Source organism: Rhipicephalus microplus, chromosome 9 (genome assembly GCF_043290135.1).
Source record: "Rhipicephalus microplus isolate Deutch F79 chromosome 9, USDA_Rmic, whole genome shotgun sequence".
NCBI lineage: Eukaryota > Metazoa > Arthropoda > Arachnida > Ixodida > Ixodidae > Rhipicephalus > Rhipicephalus microplus.
This window is the reverse complement of record NC_134708.1, coordinates 10,812,198-10,830,324: the sequence shown is the minus strand read 5'-3', so window position 1 is coordinate 10,830,324 and position 18,127 is coordinate 10,812,198. Positions and strand designations below refer to the sequence as shown.

At 47.1% G+C, this 18,127-nt stretch overlaps 2 protein-coding genes across 2 annotated transcripts in view; one reads left to right on the top strand and one right to left on the bottom strand.

Annotated features, from left to right (window-relative positions):
• LOC119163468 (uncharacterized) overlaps positions 1-9,348 on the bottom strand; it is a 53,764-nt gene extending 44,416 nt beyond the window's left edge. The window contains exon 1 of the mRNA XM_075873125.1: positions 8,938-9,348. The gene's annotated coding sequence lies outside the window, so the exon portion shown is untranslated. The remainder of the gene's footprint in view (positions 1-8,937) is intronic.
• LOC119164854 (DNA (cytosine-5)-methyltransferase PliMCI-like) overlaps positions 1-18,127 on the top strand; it is a 123,718-nt gene that overhangs the window by 70,024 nt on the left and 35,567 nt on the right. The window lies entirely within an intron of this gene.

The following is an 18,127-nucleotide window of genomic DNA, read 5'->3' as shown; positions in this document are numbered from 1 at the left end:
GTCGTACAGAACAGGTATTATCGAAACAAAAAAAAAAAAAGAAATTAGAGCCAGTTCCGCGTCTATGAAACGTGAGCTGGCAAGTGGGCGCCACCAACTGGCAAACCTATCGATTGAGTGCTTCGTGTATGTTTGTTTATATTTTTTTTCTATATTGTCCCGTCTCCTGCCTTGCGTCCTCCCATCTTTCACACTACTACTTCCGTCGCTTGATTCCCTTTCCCATACCCTTGCGAAACTAACTACACAGAGATATGTGCCACGCTTTACCCTCTGCCTTCCTCCTCCCCTTATTGCTCACCGTCACATCATTTCTCCTCACCCCTCGCTCTTCTTTCCCACCCCCTTGCTATGCTGTACAACGCAACGCTATGCTATGCTATATGAGCTGCTGTGTACATACCCACTGGCTTTGGTGCATGAAGTGTACTATACGAGGCTATGTAAGCCATTACTCTCTCTTCTCTCTGCATTTTTCACCATCATATCACTCGGGAAGGAGGTACGAGACACCTCTTTCCCGTTCCTTTGCTGTACTAAACTATGCACGGCTACGCTATGCCGGGAACTGCTTGGCACGTACCCGCTTTTCGTGGCGCATAATCGCCGAGTTGTGTGCGCAGTGCCGACCATATATAAACCAGCTTAAACAGTACCGCTGTTAAAACGTATGCGGGGCAATTAAGGGTGTATAGTTGAGGTAGTGTAGGCTGCGCGCATTATAGTAATGAAGTCGCAGCTTGTATGTGTGCGTGCTGTGTGCTGTGGCGGTCGGATAATCTGGAACGCTTAACCGAGACCTGAATGCGCGATTTGTGAGCCAAAATAATAATAATCGAAATAAAGTAAAATAAATAAAGGACAAATATAAGAAACCCTGCCGATGGAGTGTGTAGCTTGCTTTTTGCAACGCCCCATGTCCCAGTTGTGTTTCGACTGGGCGGTTCCTCGCGGCACGAAAAAAGACAATGACGCCGGCCGCGCCACGGGGCGTCTTGCGTCGTTGACGTCTCAGCTCCGCCGGCGGTTCAGCTGTATACGTTAAGATCTTGCAGCGATGCACAAGCCGTAACAGCAGGTATAGAGCTGCTGACGACAAGTGTAATAATCGCGACAGCGTACTTGTATCGACACATTGTGAATGCTTCAGTGCTGCTTTCGGGCTCTAGAGCTCCTTTGGATAAGTAGAAACACCGAATATGCAGATTATAACGCGTGCCGTCGTCGAGGTTCCCCTCAGAGCAGATTAAAGCATCCATTTTCGCAACGCCTGAGGCAGTAAGGGATTTCACAATGACGAATTGATGACAACACCGCCGTCGACAAAGGAAGAGACGTAGTTAACATTGAACATTAAACGAACTGCGTTTTCAAGATCGACTTACTATGTATTAATTTTAGAATTCAGTAGATGCCTCTGACTGGGGAACTATCACTATAGCTGCTCGTAATTCTTACTGTGCTATAGGATTTCATAGGCATTTGTTTATGCTAACCCCCCCCCCCCCCCCCCCCGCTAGCCTTTGGCTACAAGTCTGACTTGTGTTTGTGATATGTGTAAATAACGTAAAATGGATATTTTTTTTTCATTTCATTAATCGGAAGTACACCGAGGTTGCGAGGTTGACAAAGACGTTTTCGCGTCGGGAAAACATTTTCACACACGCCTCAAATGCTTGATATCAGTGTCAGCGCCTGTCAGCTTGAACGGAAAACGCGCTGTCCGTTGTTCTCCCATGGTCCCGGCGCGCGCCCTGCTTTTCTTCGGGGCGCAGCGCACCTCTTTATCGCGCTGCAACGCGGCGTTACTGTAACACGGTGTGTTATATACAGCCCTCCCGCGGAGTCGCATGGGTTTCTTACACGACGTGCACTAGAGATACCGCTCTCTCCTTAATTAAGTTATCTATAAACTGCCGTGCCAGGCCTCAGCGGGCGCCCGGTGTGCATTGCTCTGCTTTGGCGGCCGCGCGCCTTTAAAAGCGAGTCGCCGTGGCGTGGCGAAGGGCGTCGGCCGCCAGCCGCGCTGAAAAGCGACACTTTCAAGCGCCCATTGATTGGGCCGACCTGTCGCGAGCCTATATACGCGTGGCACGCATTACGCTTTTGACGTATTGCGTGTTTTGCTTATTTACCCCCATTATTCCAGTTCCGCAGCGGAGTGAGGGAGCAGTGGAATTTGTGGAACGTGGCGTCGCTGGGCCCCACTTTCGATCAGCGGGGGGGACACCCAGTGCTGCTGCTGTTGGCCTCGAAGAAAAGTGGGAGGTCTGGCGACGTTTAAAAAAGCGAGTGCACTGCCTGCCGGCCACGCCGCCAAGGTCTATCAGTCGCACATAGGTGGCCCACATTGCTTGCCGCTGGTCGGCCTGGCGTCTGGTGCAGTGTTCTAATTAATTTGCGGGTCGCTTGTCTGCCGTGCTGAAACAACGGCGATGCCAATTCTATAAGACGCTACAACAGTAGAATTCTAGAAGCGCTATAAGTACAGTGATTTTGACTTAGTTTTTTACTGCTGTATCGCCGCAATTTCGCACGGGACTGCAATGCCGAAGGTGAAACATAAGGAAAAGGAGTAGCCGACCGCCCGTCTAACCAATCAATGTGGGTTTAGCGCCATACCGTTGTTATGTGCTGCACACAGTGCTGAAGCGTGGCACGTAAGGTATAGACAAAGAAAAGCCTACCGTCTGTATTTTATGGCATGAATAGGACATGGTTAGGTGGACGGTTGACTACTCCTTGTATTAATGTCCTAATGTTGTATGAGACGAGCCCCAAATTATGTACCCACACTACATATCGACTCCAGTTAAGTACAGTATAGGTATGCTCAGTACGCGTTATCCAGTTGCAGTTGCATTGCGAGGGTGTTTTGCACATTGAAGGGGGGTACATTGGCATCAATGCAGTTACCACGATCCTACAAAGATCCAGTTTTAATGATGTCAGCCATTCCCATTAGTAAGGGATCTTATACTGTGCAGGTCGTTCGTGAGTGTCTGTACGAAGCACGGGGCATATACAGAAGAAAAAAATAAGTAGAAGAAGTGGCGAATTGCTCTGGTACCGCACAGGCGTGAAGAATGACCATGATTGACTCGGATGACGTAACATTTGAAGTCAATAACGGTAACAACAGATATTAGTGGATGTACTAAGCGGGCGTGCTTTCGTTTACGCTGTTATTGCAGTTCTTGTGTTATATTCTTTGCCGACCATGCGTACATTTGCAAGTGCACAGATATTAAGGACTGGCCAGAACATGACAAGGAGAAGTAGAAAAACCATGCGAACTATGTTGCCGCACAGGGTGCTGTGGACTGTCAATTGAGGAATTTCATAAATAAAAAATGGTGGACTTTCATGCAGTTGGGTTTCGGCTACTGAACGTCCATTCGAGTTGCTAATGGCGTTACCAAACGATTTAGAAACCTCATTGCAACATGAAAGAAATAAACACGAAAACCAACTTCCCGATGACCTCGCGAACTCTGTAATGACATGTATCATGCATCGTTCGCGAAGAGAGGTCTTCTGAGAACCTTAGCAGTCCGAAGCATGCTGCTTCTGATTTACAACGAGACGCACGTGTTCCATCCAAATCTCGGCCTCCCACAAGCACTATGCGAACGGGCTTTTGTAAGGTCGCCGCTGAAGTTTCCTTTTCTAATGGGCCGATCGACCCGATCAGAAGATCTCCGATTCCCGTATGGTCATCAAGATGTGGCTTACTGTGTTGTACGTGTCCATGGAGGTCGCCTGTCTGCGGTCCTCTATCGGACCAGGAAGAAGAAGAAGAAGAAGAAGACGCACGACGGTCGTTCGGTCCCTCAAGGTCCCGGTAATAGTGCGCGTGTAACGATGCCACAGTAGCCGCGAGCTGTGGAAGTGGCGTTCAGCGCGAGCTAACGGTCTCTCCGCGATGGCTCGTCGTGGCGAGGTGTACTTCGAATAGATGCGTTCACTTCCGCTTGCTCTTCGCGTTAGGCTTATGAAATTTGAAATTTGAAATTTGAAATTTGAAATTTATTCCGCAACAACAAAATACATGTTACGAGGAGGGCAGGTAAAAGCTGTGAGAACAGCTTGAGAAGCCCTGACCCCCTAGTACACAGGGTAGCACAGAAAGACGTGCGGCTAAGGACAACCAAAATAAAAGTGTTTCACAATGTGCACTAAAAAAAGAAACAATGAAAGATTACAATGAAAGATCACCGAGGTAGTCGCTAGATCACATTATTATATAAACACTAATCGCAATTTTTTTGGTGATATGCTAGATATATCAATGTTATGTTCCCTAATTATGCGGTTTAGAAGTGCAGGCAGTTGAAACTTTAACATTTGATTACCGTATTTCGTTCTACATTTTGATATGTGCCACACTTCAGGTTGACGTACATTATAAGCAGGAAAATTTTTCTCTAACCTGGCTATTCTAGCAATCGTATCATTATTTTTCAATAAACCGAACTTATATAAACGGCTTAGTTTATAATCATATATTGATGCAACCTGAATGATGTAGTGTTTTTTAAACAATTCTGCTGTGTGGCTGCGATGTGGTAATTTAGAGGCAAGACGCAAAGCTTTCTTTTGCAAGATGGTAAGTTTGCAAACGTTTACAGTTGTCGTTGTGGACCATACAAGAAAGGCATAATTCAATAATGAAGAAAACAACGAGTTATATATGAGCATGTTTACAGAAACAGGAAAATAGTAGCAATGACGGCGCATGACGCCGATTATACGAGATAGTTTAGTAATAATATGGTTCACGTGATCATCCCATGTCATGTTTTGTGAAAAATACACGCCTAATGATTTAAAACTTTTGACGACTTCAATTTCTAAATTATTTAACGAAATGATGGGAAACTGAACTTGTGTGTGGCGGGGGTGAAATAAAACAGCTTTTGTTTTTTTTATGTTTAGTTTTAGAGAGTTTTCTTGGGCCCATGTGTTAATTTTAGACAGTGCGTTATTCGCTCGGCTACCTAGATCGCTGCTACATCTGCTTGAAAAAAACAAACTTGTGTCGTCAGCATATATAATGTAATGGGCAGATTCATCAATACGAACTATCTCATTAACGTAAAGTATAAAGAGAAACGGTCCCAAAATGCTTCCCTGCGGGACGCCTGTTTTAATGGATTTTGTTGCGGAATGTTTGCCTTGAATTACGACGAATTGAGTTCGGTGTTGCAAGTATGAAGTGATCAATTTGTGTGCAACGCCTCTTATACCGTAATGGTCCAACTTTTGTAGGAGAATTTTATGATTAATGAGGTCAAAGGCTTTTGAGAAATCAAGAAAAAGACCGAGTACCATATTTCGGGATTCAAAATTCTCTAGAATGTATTCTTTTTGTGCCAGTAGCGCGAGCTCAGTAGATTTATTTTTCCGGAAGCCATACTGCGCTGAAGTAATCAAGTTGAACTTGTCAGTAAAAGAGTTCAAACGTTTCAAAATTATTTTTTCCAGACCCTTAGAGAATACAGGTAGAATCGATATAGGGCGGTAGTTGGACATGTCATTTCTGGGACCCTTTTTATAGATAACTGTCACTTTTGCTATCTGCATGTTTCGCGGGAAATGTCCTGTGGACAAACATATGTTAAAAATGTAGGCAAGACAGGGTGCTAGTATGTCAATAACATACTTAACAGGTTTCATCTGAATATTGTCCGCGTCAGTGGCTTTGCTATTACTGAGTGTCAAAAATGTCGCTACTAATTCACTCTCTGAAATTGGTTCTAGAAATATTGTTTGGTTATTTCGAATATTCATATATTTTAAAGAAGTACTACTGGTTGTAGGGCCGCCAACTGACAAAAAGAAGTCGTTAAATGCATCAGCTAAATCAGGCCCTTGAATTTCTGTACCATCTTTCACAATTTTGGTTAATTCCTCCGGTGGATTATTAAGCGTACTGTTAATTGCCTTCCAAACGTTTTCTGTACGCCCTTGCGTTGAGTTAAACAGGTTCGAATAATATAGTTTCTTTTCATCACGAAGGCGTTTGGTGACAAAGTTTCGGTGCTTTTTAAATGCTTTGAGGGCTTCAGGGGACTTACTCACAATAAATGCCTTGAACAATTGGTCCCGCTTTCTTATAAGCTTAAGGCATTCTTTATTTACCCAAGGTTTCCGACTTTTTTTAAATGTTTTAAATGACTTTAGGGGAAAACATTGAAGGTATATTTCGGTGAACTTGTTCATAAATAAATCGTATGCCAAATTGGCGGCACTCGCTGCGAACACATTGCTCCAGTCGGTTCTGCCTAAGCGCTCTCTAAAGAGGGTTAGTGTTTCAGGATTTATAAGTCTATAGGAAAATTCCGCACGCACTTGTTTGGGTACGTTATTGAGTTGGTTATCGCAACGGATGAGTCCAGTAACCTTTCTCGCTTGTTGTGCTCACTCGAAGGTCGGCCTCGTGTAACGATGTTTACATATCGCGTGCTCTCCGGAACGGGTTGAAAAAGGCATCTTTTCGACAAAGAGTACAGTTTCACGCGCTATACGTTGTCTGCGCAGATGCGGGGTTCTGCTTCCAAACGAGAGGTCGAGAGTTCGTTTCCTGGCCGCGATTGATTGATTGATTGATTATTGGAGGTTAGTGGCTGAAGGGCCAGTGCTGGCCAAAGAGCGCCATACAAAACAAAATGAGCTGTTAGAGGATGATTTTCTGGTGGTCGATGTAGAGTGGCTGTGAAGCGGCCTTAAAAGCTTCGTTAAATGCACGTTGTGTATATACAAGATCACGGGGAAACGTATAAAACACAAAAAAAGGTACGACGATGTGATAAAACCGCTAGTGTCGGGTTATCAGAAGCAGCCTGTCTCCGGCACTCTTGGTTTCAAGGGTCAGGAGGCGTCTGTCGTACAAGTTTTATATCACAGCACCAGTCTCTAAAAAGAGGCTGTGTTGCGAATCCGATCGCCGGATAAATTGCAACAGTCCAGTGTCACGTATATTCTCTAATACTTGTTTGGTATTTTCCTGGCCGCGCGGCCACATTCGCATGCAGTCGCGGCGCGAAGGCGCCTGTGCGTGCTAACGTTGTAATTAGTTCATTGCGTGTTAAAGAAAATAGGGCGGCAAAGCAAATTCATCTGGAGCTTTGGTCAACGGCACTGAATGGAACCACTGTTCCAGGATTCGATTGCCTTTCGTCGAAAGGCAAGAGTTCAATGTGCGGTCGCGCAGAGTGCTGAAACGTATACTAGGTACTTAGTTGAGAAAACTGACGGCTATGCACACCGCTACCTTCGTTTATTTCAGAGGCGAAGCTCCTTATAATCTAACCTTGTCACCAATCAGGCGTAAACGAGAGGACAGACAAAAGAGAAAAAAAGGAAATGGATGGCCATTTCTCGTGTCATTTCCTAGATGGCGTTTCTATGCCGACACTCTCCGAAGTGCAGCTACTCTCCGATTGGTTGCTGAGCGCGCTTTGCCTCAGTGCGCGAACGTGCAGTGCCTCTCTCAGTCTCCTGAATAGTCGCCGTATGTGGCAAATCGTTGGTGGGCCATGGACGAAACAAAGCGCCTGGTGCGCTGGAGACGCTAGCGCTGGGCTTTCTTGGCTTGCGTCTCTTCGGTGTTACCCACGCGCCGTCTGCATTCTCGAACGCGATCGTACGTGTGGACGCATGCACGGACGGATGGATAGACGGATGGATGCTTCGTCCCACTCATCATCATTCACTCCATGGATATGCTGTTGGGATGACTGCCAGTTGGGCGTGTTCGTAAAGGTTCATGATGAAACAAGCGCTAAAAAATACAGGAGGTTTGGAATGACGCACATGCGTGTTTGCATATATTAGTGTTCGCTTCGAAATAAAATTTTCAGTTGCTAGTAAGTGCTCGTCTGTGTCCTCTCTGAGTGTGTGTACTTTTTAGCGCTGGTTTCATCATGAGACGCGGTGATTTTATCTTTACTCTGTCTGAACTGCATTTAGCATTCAGAACGTCGTGCATGCCAGGCGAACCCCGCCGGCTGCAACATTACCACCACCGACATCTCAAAGGTGTTTCATCAGACAAGACTCGGGAGCGATATCTAGGAGGCGCTTACACTCCATTACGTAAAACCTATAGAAAGTGCAAGTTGTGGGCATGGTGCATTCATGATAATTTGATACTCAGATTGACAAGAGATGTTGGTACGGACCTAATGTACGTGACACACGCTTTCGGAAACAATTTATGAACGCTGTTCGAAAAGAAATCTCTCGGTCACATCACCGTTCATGTACACGTAAGGTGACATCTATTACCGCAGCATACGTGGCTGAACAATGTAAATGGACGTAATCTAGCTTTAATCACTATGTTCAATCTTGCTTCGATGGTCGCTTAACAAAGAAAATATGAAATGTTGTTCCATGTTGGGTTGTTACGGAATACCTTTTAATTTCCCTAAAAGTGACACATAGCCGCGTAGATTTGAGAACGATAGACACAAAAACATTACTCGCAAATCGTACATGTTAACCGTGTATCGTCATCAAGCATGCGAGCACTGTGAAAAAAAAAACGCTCTTACGTTAGCGCGACCATGCAGCTTATGAGAGATTATGATTATGAGAGACTTATGAGAGATTGTTGAAATCAACAGTAACGAAATTGTCTACTGGCAATGATACACTGGTCAAAATTTTAGAAATCGTCGACCAAGGTGAAAACATATTTACTTCATATTGTATGTATTGTAAAATATAGCTTCATTTGAACAATGCCCCGATGAGGGAGCCGAAACGTCAATTCAAATATGTCTTCACCTCGGTTGGCGTCTTTCAAAGTTTGCGCCAGAGGAACTGTTGACATGTTGGCTTGCAATTTTGCTCCAGGCTGAACGCACGTCCGAACGACAACTCACACAGACAAACTAATAGATGATAACGACAATAGCAAGTACTCACCGGAGCCGTAGCCGGAGCACGCAACCTCCCGTAGATCCGGATGAAACTCGCCGCAGACGGAGAAAACGGGTAAAAAGACTCCCGTTAAGAAAAAGCGAGTCGGAGAGCAAGATTCTCGCCGAAACGTCGGGGCCGAGAGTGAAACCGCTCTCAGTGCAGCCGAACCCTCCGGCTGCTTCTCCGTGGGGCGCTCGTGCGATGCGGAGGACAGGCCGACACACACGTCCCTTGACGGTCTCCTGTCCAAGTGGGTCAGAGCTGGCGGCGCGCGTCCGCTAAACTGGCTCCGCCGACGCTGCAAACGAACCGCCACGCGCCAGAAGTGAGCGGGGCGAGCGTTAAACTTCTCTTCTCCCGAACGTCGTCGGTCCCTTTCTTTCGGTTCTGCGCTAGCCGGTTTGGCTTCGTTCGCCCTCCGTTAGCTTGCCGGCTGGGGCCCCTTCTGGAGACCTGCACTGGTGGGTGGTAGGGGAGGCTGGTTGCAGCGCAAGTTTTGTCGTATAAGTCCGTGCGTCTCCTTTCTTCTTCTCGAATTCGACTCTTTGTCCTCCTCTCTCCAAGTATCGGCGCAGTGGTACGGCTGCAACAGAGAAGGTTCGAACGTGACACACTCGGTTAAAACCAACGCTGATCTGTACACGTGCACGAGTTTGACGTGTAACACTTGTCACGCGGTTCCTCTTCACTTTTCCGAAGGACCAGTGGAGTTCTTTACCTTCTCAAGGACCGAAGAACTGGCGGCCGACCCGTGGGTCGATAGCTGCGGCGTCCTGTACCCAATCGGGCCGACAAACAGTTGTCGATCTGACACGTCCTTGCTCGTCGGCTTCCTTGTCGATCGTACACTTTCCAGTTGGCCCTAAGATGCCTTGTCGATTTCCTTCGGTCGTTGTCGGCACGACGTTTCTTTCACGCTCGCTTAGTTGTCTGCACACTGCACTGGTTCGTACGTTGTCTCGCCTTCTCTCCGTGTCTCTCCACACCTGGTTAAATCTTGTACACGGAGTGCCCCGTAAGCCTGGAATACGGGAGATCCTCGTCCCGGCGTCGGCTCTCGGTTGCTTCGTCGTAGTCCGCTTCTGACGACTCGCTGACGCTTACCCCGAGTCCGAAGCCGACTGACTACACTCCCTGTGGTACAGAGCGGGTGACTATAAAGCTCGGGACGAGGAGGTTGTCGGGAAATAAAAGAAAGCTGTGCCTTCTAGCGCAACTGTGGAGCACAGCACGTGAACGTGTTTTGTTCGCCTTTCTGTCGTCCTTCTTGATTTTTATTGCGACACTTCTATCACGAAAATGGCGGTAGTGTTAGAGGAAAACGTTGGTGGAAAGGATGGCGTGACGCGTTATGAGCGTCGAGATGTGTGGCAAGGAAGAAGATGAAGAAGCCACGTCGCGAGGGGAGGATGCAGAAAACGTAAGAAGACGGGACGTGAACGTGTCAGAAGAGAAAGTGAGCGCAATCCTGGCAACACGAAAAAAGAAAGTGTCACCGACATCCGTTGGCTTCCCGGAGGCAAACGCTTGAAGGAAAAGGATGACTGGTTTTTACACAGCTGGTTTGCTTCCTTCGCAATGAAGCTGTTCTCGGACCCGCGGAGGTGTCTTAGCTAAGGTTCACGAGTAGCGCTGGAACGAGTGTGCTGGTTCGAGTCCGGGTTGCGGCGGCCGCTTTGCGATGGGGTCGAGGTGACATTTGATCGTGTGTTGCTTAGCTAGCTGGCACATATGCATGACGAAAATAACTGTGGCGCCAAAATGACGGCAACAAAGTGTGTGTCGGTGGTTTTACGTGGTCAAAACCACCATATGAAAGTGAGAGATGCCGTAGCGAATGGCTCGGAAAATGTTGACCATCTGGTGTTGTTTGACGTGCACTGACATGGCGCAATGGGCGCATGGGCCTCTACCTCTTTCGCCTCCTTTGAAATGCGACCGCCGCGGCCGATACCGAACCTGTGACATTCTGGTCAGCAGCTGACCATTATGACCGCTACTCCACTGTGGCCGGCAGTGACAAAATATGTCGGTTTGTGTTTTCGCATGGTTCGCGTCCTTTTAGTGCCGTACCTATTTTTGAAACACAGAAGCACCGGTGTGCTTAAATTTAGGTCCGCGCTTGCAGGGACGTTGACAGAATTTTTTTTCGGGAGGGAGGGAGGGGGGGTACTTCGATAGAAAGTGACGTCCGGGCAGGCAGATGAGGTTGAGTCATTTTGTGGTTTGTACGCCTTGTACGCCATGACGAAAACGATGGTTCGGTGTGCCACTCTCTGGCTACGCTACTGCCACCATGTCATTTCCATTTCTCCGCATTGTTTGCCCGTCCGTACTGCCCTGTTTTTATTGCGAGAATCAACCAAATTGCCCGGTTTTATACTATGTTCTAGATTGGCGTTATGGTAACGAACCCTGGGGGACAGACGTGAGGGAGTTTTCGAATAGGGGCCGTATTCGTTTTGGGGCCCCAAAGAAATAGCGTCGAGGCCACTGCGCATGTGCGAGACCCAAACGGGGTTTGCGTCTTGCGCAGGGGACGCTATTTCTCGAATTCAGCGCGAGCCCCAAAGGCTTTGCATAAAGCAAGTGTGACGGCTCTCGGCCAAGACTATAGGGAAACCTAGAATAGGGTGAGTCTGCAAAGGGCAACAGACCCTATTAAAAAAAAAAAAAACTTTTCGCCTCCTGCTTGACCCGAAGCGTGTATACGCAAAATTCTCTGGGGACCCCTATCGGAGAATTTCCTAATAACCTGGAAACCGCACTACTTCGTATCTCAGTCAAATTGGGACTTCCGGCACGTGATTGGCCAGAAGTTTTTACAGCGATGCTGTTTTCAGCCGAGCCTTTTATGTATACGCGAAGTTTGTGAACGTCATGAATGGCTATATAAGCAGGCATCAGTTACCAACAGACGAGTAAATGCCACACAAATCTGTGCGGCTTGTCAGAAACCTATCATCATCATACCGCGCGTGTGCCACAGAATTTGGGTAGAAATCGCTAGACACAACTTCCACCGAACAGGAAGGAGGCAACAGTTAAACAAGCAAATGGCGTCGTCGTTACCGTAGTCATGCGCATCGCGGTCACGTGATACTGTATGGTTGAAAGGTGGTGACCACCTAAACAAAGAGTGTTTAATGATGAGCGTTGATACGTCGTATCGGAGCGTCCTAATTAAGCGAACGCTTCTTTGTAAACCCGAGTGTGAAAGTGGTACGGTGAAGATGCAATAAAACTATGCTATCACCCCAAAGATTAACAAGTGCTGTTCAATAAAGAGCAGTGGTACAACGTATCTGAGAGACTTCCCAAAAACGCCTTAACCTGTCGAAGGGAACGGCACTACTTTCGCTGTTTCGTCGGTGTTTGCGAGTAGTGCTGGTTGGTTTTTTTTTGTTTTTTTTTTTGGTTATCTGGGATAACGAAAGTGATTAGAGTTGGGGATGCAAGGTAAGGGAGCGCTTCGATTGTTTTGCTGACAGCGCCGCAGTCCACTTGTTAGCGCGAGCTTGATTCATCATCATCATCATTAGGCTGTTCAGTGTCGACTGCTGGACGGATATTGGTACCGGGGATTCGCGATTTACCCTGTATTACGCAAGCTGAATCCATTTGATGCCTGTGAACTTTTAGATTTCATCAAGCTGCCGGACTCAGACGCGGACTTGACTGCGCTTCCCATCCCTTGGTAACAATTCCATCGTTTTTACAGGCCATCGGTTATCTCGCCGCACCGTGACGTGACCCACCCCATGCCCACTTTCTCTTAGAGTCTACAAGGATTTCAGTGGCCCTTCTTCGTCCTCCTCATAATAACAAAAATAACAAACAATAACAACAACAATAAGAAGAAGAATAGGGTCTGTACCTGTCAAAACCGCGATATGACAGACACGTCGTATACTGTAGCACTCCGGAAATTTTGACCATGTGGTATCACTGAAAATTGCATAGTATGCAGGCCTCAAGCAATTTCGCTCTAAATAAGTAATAACAAACTCGCCAAACTTTCCTTTCTATTGTTATAAGACTATTTCCTCTTGACGTGTCGGCTCCCTTACGTCTCAAGTTAACCTATGTGGTAATGCTGTATAGTTACTATAAACGGAAAAATCGTTGGTTGCGGGAGGCCAGTTTGCGCACAACGACGCGAGAATCCAGAGTGTGTGATTAAGGGAAAGGGGTGGTGGTGGTGGCAGGGAAGTGTGGTGTTCCAATGTCATCGTTGAATCGACGAAGATCGTACGGCTGTTCACACAGGAGATAGATGAATGCTGTTGAAACTGGAAACCTTAGACGTTTGTGGGTTTGGTTCCCACTGACGGAAGGGCGCTTTTTAGTCTACTTCAGTTGACTTGTATTTATGTTATAATAACCACACTATAAAGTTAAAAACACCATATGCCCCCCCCCCCTACTTTTTTTTTCTTCCTTGGTTTAGCTATCCGTTGGATTCATTTAAGAGAAGGCGCAGTGGCTTTTCGCGGGCCTAGATGGGCGCAGCGACTGCGGCTTTGTTTGAAACAATTATTTTCCTTTGCCGGAAGGATGGAGGAGCGACATAACTGCGTGACTCTGGGAAGAGGAGAATCAGTAGCAACCGTCTTCTCGCATTCCTCCGCCGTGCGCATGTGCTGTGTTAGACTGCTGTGAGCACGCGAGCTACTGCAGCTCAGGGAAACACTTCTTTGCGAACTCTTCTTCTTGCTTCTCTCTCCCACCTCGTTTAGTGCTAGGCCTTTTCTCGTGTCTACGTAGGAATTCCCGAGTTACCGCAACGAAACGTCGTCCGGATGCGTGTTGCTTAAAAAAAAAGGCTGCTTTCTCCACCTCCTCTAAGTACTGTGTCTTTTTTTTTTCGTTTTTATTTTTTGTTTAACTGACTGCACTTTCCTGGCCTTTTGTCTCAATTCACCTCTCTCTCTCTCTCTTTGTGTGACTCAGGTAGAGCGTTGCGGAACAAGCTGCACTGAGAAACGTGGTACTTGAGAATTCAGCAGAGCCAACGCAGAGATGTTATGCTCTGCGGAGACTGTTACAGATGGTCGAGAAGGCACACAGAAAGCGCTTGTAATTAGGGACGCGGTTAGCTCTTGTTTCTTTTAGTTATGTTCGTGGCGTATTGTACCTTCTGAATGAATCCCATTGTCCAGCTTCTGCCTTGAGTCGGATGACTCGCATGCAAGGGCCAGCCACGCACGCTCAGCATGCAGCACTGTCTCGATGTCACGTGTGCGAAGTAAAAAAGCTGCTTCGAGACTGAGTTAATTGAAAATTCGCATCCCGGAGATAAGAAGAACAATAGTGTTCGTATTTGCATGAGCTTGTTTTTCTCTGTAAGCAGTAAACGTGAACGTCTTCGCAAAAAGTAGCGCCGACCGGCATTTTAAACGCCGCTTCCGTAAAAAAAAAGGTCCCTGGGATGCGGCCGCGTCTTGTGGAACTCGTTCTGTGCGGAGTGAATTATTCATTCGTTGCTAACCTCAGCTTCTTCTGCCCGGCCTTCGCGTGCCATAATTGCGCGCTCCATTGTGGCCTACTAAAGCAGCGTTTCGATTACGTGCCGCAGTTACGCTCGCAGAGTGGTTCGAAAGGCCTAGATTGCATTGTTAGCGGTTATGTAATTTAAAGACACATAACGGGGCGTTTAAATGCACACCCGTCTCAGGCATGGTGTAGCGGACTTTTTCCTATATGCAAAAATGAGTGCAAAGTAGCAAAAACGCCGACCAAGGTGAAATACACAAAACTTAGAAAAGACGTATCGGCTTCCCACACGGGAGCCTTGTTCACTGTGAACAAGGCTCCCGTGTGGGTAGCCGAAACGTCTTTTTAAGTTTTGTGTACTTCACCTTGGTCGGCGTTTCTGTTATTTTGCACTCATTTTTGTCCCCGACCAGACGGGATTCCGTCGGACTCTTGACTATACAAAAATGAGCATTAGTGTTTCGGAGATTGGATGTATGTGTCGTCAAAGGCGTGCGCAGGGTTGATTTTCATTACGGGAGGTGCTGAGTTTCCCCGTTGCGCCAGCCTCCTGCCCCCCTTCTTGGTGGTCGAGCACTGAAGAAACAGTCTTTAGAATCGACGAATGAAATCGATGAACAGCGAGCGAGCTGACGCTATATAGTCATGCGGCAGTCCACGATTGACACGTCACTCCAGGATCTTGCAGGCCTTCATCGGCGCGTCAGCTGTGCGCAGTGTGACGTCACTGCTCCTCGGGCATGCGCAGCGTGATCCTCGATGGGCCATGCGGGACTGCGCAAGCTCAACGAGCGTGCTTACGCTTGCTCACGCCAGAAAAGTGAAATGAAACGAAAACGTGGTTCTCCCATTGACACGGACGAACCACTAACAGTGGCAAAATAGCGGTCCTTATTGAACGCCACGCAATACCACGGCTTTCATTCAATGTTCACGGTGTTGGCATGTCTTAGAAGTGTGGCAGCTTGGGCTATAGTTGGTATGGCACCACGATAGTTATAGCGCGAGAAGAAAACGATGACACAGAGACAAGAGTCATTCGCCTCCCTCTTGTCTCCGTGTCGTCGTTTTGTTCTCGCGCTATAACTTTCGTCATCGTTTGTATGACGTCATGTGTGACGTTCGTGCTCGTGTCACGTGACCATGAACGGTTGAGTTGAACCGGCGCCTCCCACCTGGTTGAACACACTCTCCCAACAGCAACATCGTCTTTCTTCAATAACTCAATTGCCATGCTTGAGTTTTATCTATTTGTTTACTGTTGTTTTGTTTACAACGGAGCGATTGCGCTCAATTGGTGATTTGTCGGTAAACACTGGAGCGGAGAATTAAAACAGCGCGACGAGAAAGAACATAAAAACTAAAGGAACGAATATTACGGGACGAACGCTTGTCCTGTGGTACTTGTCCTCGTCGCGCTGTTTCGTTCTCCGCCGAATTGTAAAGTGACTAGCTGTCGTCAGGTCGTTACTAATGAGGTCAACACATATGGCGTTGTGATACGCAGCCTATGCGCATTTAACGTTCGTGGGAACGCTCCACGGGGTCGCTCGCCTTCGCAGCCATAGTCTCACTCTTGTAACATATTGGGCACACCGTTTCGTTTGCTCGCTCGAATCGGTTTTCCTTACCAGAGACGAGCATCCCAAGGATGCCGTGCATCAGCGCGCAACTGCATGCGGCGACTTGCGTAACCGAAAGTATATTCGACGAAACCGACCCCGCAGTTTTCGAAGGGTCTCGCTTTCAAATCGATGCTGGCGCACTGATTGCCCCCCTGCACACGCCTTGGTGGTCCGGTTCCGTACTCTCGTGTTTCTTCCTCGCTAACGAAATCGCTCAGTTTTCGAGTGAGTGGAGAGGGTTTGGTGGTGTGAAAGAATAAAATGAATAAACCAACATGCATGAATAAACAGAAATCTCGTGAGCTTTCGCAGTCCGTATTGTTCGGCGAGAAGAACGTGCACAGCTCGCGAGATTTTTTGTTGTTGTTGTTGTTGTTGTTGTTGTTGTTGTTGTTGTTGTTGTTGTTGTTGTTGTTGTTAAACACTTTCCGACGTCTTTTACTGTATTGGCGAAACATCTCTGCGGTGCGAAGCCTCTTGTATATAGCTAACGCACACGTGCGGATATAGCGAATTTTTGGCTTTTGCAATGACGCGCACCCCATTCAGACTCGTGTGAATGGTCTTTCGTTCGATGGATGTCTCAATTTGGTCGCCGTGCGTGCGCATTTGAGGCGAAACAAAGGTAGAAAAAGAAACGCTCACCGGAACTGGCACGATTCTTCTCCTTCCACTTGAATGGCGGTGAAAGGACTCGGTGCGTTGGCACTCCGCGTTGCGTCAAGTGGCGGAGAGGATCTTTAATCGCACATTTGAGGTTTTGATGAGCTGACTGATGCAAATAAGGGGGCAACATTTAGTACGGCACCGTGAACTAGTGTCGTGTAAGGAGGCACACGTCTTAACTACGTATTTCACGAACGACTTATAATACATTTCGAGAAAGCCAGGAACCGTTGGCAGTCATACATTGACGCGCCCTCCCACTCTTTATATAGCCTAATCCTAGTATAGGACCCAATTATTACATTGTATAGCGGTTTCAGTTTTTAAAAACTTTGTAACTTGAATTGTAACTTTAATCTTAATTGTGCAACCTGGCGCTGTGTAGCTTTATATGCTTTTGCTCGATAAAAGCCTCATTTAATGAACAATGAACCAAGAACGTTGCTTGAAATTCCTATTTTACGATACGAATATTTTTTTTATGTCAGTTCATTTCACGAAATGAAGTTTCTGCCTTCGGAATCGGCGGGCATTCGTTACGCGTTCGATATTCTCTGCAACCCGTTTCACGTGCACAGTCATTATTAAAGCGATAGCGGCGGTTTTGTTCGGTTGCTGTTGTGGATTGATTGATTGATTGATATGTGGGGTTTAACGTCCCAAAACAACTATATGATTATGAGAGACGCCGTTGGGGAGGGCTCCGGAAATTTAGACCACCTGGGGTTCTTTAACGTGCACCCAAATCTGAGCACATGGGCCTACAACATTTCCGCCTCCATCGGAAATGCAGCCGCCGCAGCCGGGATTCGAACTCGCGCCCTGCGGGTCAGCAGCCGAGTACCTTAGCCACTAGACCACCGCGGCGGGGCCGCAGTTGTGGAGGATGGAACTGTAAATACACATTTGTGGTGAAATGGTCAGTTGCTGTAATGTGTTTCAACACATGTAAACCGATACAAATTACATGTGGAAAAAACGCCAGGCCTGCGCGGTAGGTGCAGCACAGTCACAGCGAAAGCTAGAAGGGTGGCCTTTCAGAGCCTTTTCAAAACACTCATTGGGTAACCAATGCAAGCACACTAGCTTGGTACCCCCTAGGGATTTAATAATAAACTTTTGGGTAGTAGGCCAGTATTCGCTATGCTATTTTTCGTCATTCTTCTGGTATCCGCTAAACACTTGCAAGGAATTTTGTGCCAATTGTCCATGCATTGGATGACGGCGATTAGGAATTATGGTTGAAGTGGGTTTGCGCCACAGTTGTGCGGCGACATGGTTGTGCTTTCCCTCTTGTAAAATGCTTTATAAGTCGTATTAACGCGATTGCTTTCCCGACATCAAGCCTGCCTAAGGCAAGTTTGACAACAAGTCACGTGCACCGGTGTAGCTCAGTGGTAGAATAC